Source organism: Rhagoletis zephyria, unplaced genomic scaffold (assembly GCF_001687245.7).
Source record: "Rhagoletis zephyria isolate East Lansing unplaced genomic scaffold, Rhagoletis_zephyria_1.1 Rzeph_scaffold_02316, whole genome shotgun sequence".
Lineage (NCBI taxonomy): Eukaryota > Metazoa > Arthropoda > Insecta > Diptera > Tephritidae > Rhagoletis > Rhagoletis zephyria.
Window position 1 is genome coordinate 60,892 of NW_016159400.1, and position 2,806 is coordinate 63,697.

The following is a 2,806-nucleotide window of genomic DNA, read 5'->3' on the forward strand; positions in this document are numbered from 1 at the left end:
TAGTCTGACCAGTACCTTTTTGCAACTGTCTACTACCTTTGACACCGTTTTACAAGAGTCAAGTGCTCTTAACGCCGCCTGGCTATCCGACATGATGTTTATTGTTGCCCCATTTGTCCTACTACGAGGACATTCATGGACACAGACTTCAGTTTCAAAAATTTCCGCCTAGAATATGGTAGGGTATAAGCCCATCGGGACGCTTTTTTAAAATCTAGGTCGAAATATGCCGGCTCCAGTGTTCCCATCCTCAAGTTTCGAACCATCAGTGTACCAGACTTGATTTCCCTCGCTGAACATGGCGATTATCGTTTTACAGGTATCCCTTTCAGGTATTATTACCCTGTAGGGCTTTGAAAAGGTCAGCTTCGGCAGCATTGAGTCTGTGAGTTTTATAATGGGATCATTTATGAATGGTTTTAGAACACCAAAATGACCTCTTAAGTCCCCACTTTTGAACCTACTTAGGTTCAGTAGCCTCAGGGCTCTCCAGCAAGCCTCTTTCTCTACGAGTGTGGCTAGAGGCGGTATGCCTGTGATGACACCAAGCGCCTCTGACGGGCACGAGCGTATCGCCCCCGTAATGGCCACACAAACCAGGCGGTGGAGCTTACCCAGAGTGGCTGTAGAGGTTTTCTGCTTGGCTTTTGGCCACCAGGCCAGTGCCGCATAGGTGGCAATCGGTTTTATCACCGCATTGAATGACCAATACGTTAATTTCGGGGATATTTCCCAAATCTTACCATGAAGCCTTTGACAAGCATAAAATGCTCTCGTGGCTTTATTGGTAACCGCTGTGAGGCGCGAGTTCCAGTTGAGTCTCTTATCTAGTATTACGCCTAGATATTTTGCCTCTTATGAGAACTCAATTTCTGTGCCGCACAATTTGGGTTTGGTCAAGTTGACCTTCCTTCTTTTGGCAAATGGGACGACGACGGACTTCATTGGGTTAATTGAAAGGCCCTTTTCAGCACACCATACTACGATTACGTTTAGAGCAGACTGTAACCTGGAGCTTAAAGTCTCCTCATCCCAGCCTACCACGGTCATCAGCATATCCATATGCATTACAGCCATTCCCTTTAAGTCTTTCTAGAAGTTCGTCCACAAGTAGTGTCCACAATAGGAGAGAGAAGAAGGATTGTGACACACGGTTGAATTTTTGTCAACATTAATTTGAATCAACAAATTCGTTAAATTTCAAAAAGAACAATCTTGTTGCGACATACTAATGAAAGAAGAATGTAAAAACATATTTGTTTATTCAAGTAATTTAATCATTTCCAAACATTTGAAAGGTACTCGGCTGAAAAAGCAGTATTCGTAATCGGAACGCGGTCGACACCACTGTCGATATAGGAAATCCGACAGTGACTTCCACAAAGAAATTGAAGCGTATGTTGAAGAAAGTCAGAATAAGAATAAATATACGTACATTTATTATGTTCGAAATGCAAAACTCAGTAAGTTTCTCTCTTTGGGAGAGTAAGACACCTTATTCTCTGAATTTTATTACTGGCTAATCCTTACTGGCAGTTGCATAGCGAACACTCTAATGCCATTTCCTGCTCATAATTACTCATACAATTACCTCCTGTTGCGAACTCGAACAAGAATCCTTACCATCCGCTATAAACATAAGTCCATCATAAAGATACTCTTTCGTAGATGGTTTACTCACTTGTCTGGTCATCGACCAGTGGTCGATTGCACAGCTGCTTTGCTCTGTGCGTTTGCGGCGCACCCCTGAAATAGGCGCGTACTGCTCAGCACGATATAAACGAACATACTCACATACATGTGTATGTATGTATGTATATAGTATAATTACAAAATAGACAAAGGTCAGTGTGTCGTTTTGAGGTAGCCGAGTTGACAACAAAGAAAGGATATTCACCTGCTTCAGCAGATCTACAATGATATTTGTTTAATGAACTATGTACATACTTGTACTTGTACTTGTGTACAAGTATAAATATGCATACATATGTATTTATGTGCATATAACCAACCGTTCCTCAACTGAGCGTTACTGCAGCAGGCAATATATTTTAGATGTTTAATAGCAATAGGATGGCCACTTGCCAGCATATAAATTTATATTTATAAGTGAATGTTTTAATGTGGCGCGTGTCTGCTGCTGACTTTTATCCGTATACATATATTTTAACCCAACCTTGTATGAAAATTTTGCATAAGGTAGCGAATAGGAGAATTGAAAAAATTTAATGTAATCTTATTGAATTTTTGTCTGACGACGTGAATATTCGAACGCGGTTTCGGTCACTGAGTGCGAAAATTCGAGTCAGCTTTTTATATCCGACAGCAATTGCGCAACAGAACTTGTTTTTTGTTCATGTGTCGGTTATTTTGAAATAGGGTAAAGGAATCGAGATTGGTAAAGGCATATGCAAATATCCACCAAAATATTCAGAATAACGAATATTCATTCTACTATCTATCTACTAAGCCATGTCACACGAGTAGCCAGAGTACACGATAATTTAAACAAAAATTCTGATACTTAAATGAAATTTGGTATAAGGGCTGCCACTGATTGTTAATAAGCACGAGAAATACTACAAAATTTTAAATGAGAACAATGTTTTGAAAGTATGTAGGTGTGTCCCCACCTACTTATTTTGAAACTTGATTTACATAAATACTTTCTTCATCCCCCTAAACAAAGTGGCCGCCGTAGTCGGCAACCTTCTGAGTGTGTTTCTGCGTTGGAAAAGCTTCTCACAAAACCATCTGTCTTTCGGAGACACAATCAAGATGTATACAATCAAGATGTGGAACACAT

At 40.2% G+C, this 2,806-nt stretch overlaps 1 long non-coding RNA gene across 1 annotated transcript; it reads right to left on the reverse strand.

Moving 5' to 3' along the window:
- Positions 1-1,497: 1,497 nt before the first annotated feature.
- Positions 1,498-2,271, reverse strand: LOC108366558 (uncharacterized). The gene is made up of 3 exons (XR_001848104.1): positions 1,986-2,271; positions 1,682-1,911; positions 1,498-1,629 (listed from the first exon to the last, which is right to left on the reverse strand). It is a non-coding gene; the product is annotated as an uncharacterized LOC108366558 (long non-coding RNA).
- Positions 2,272-2,806: the final 535 nt, after the last annotated feature.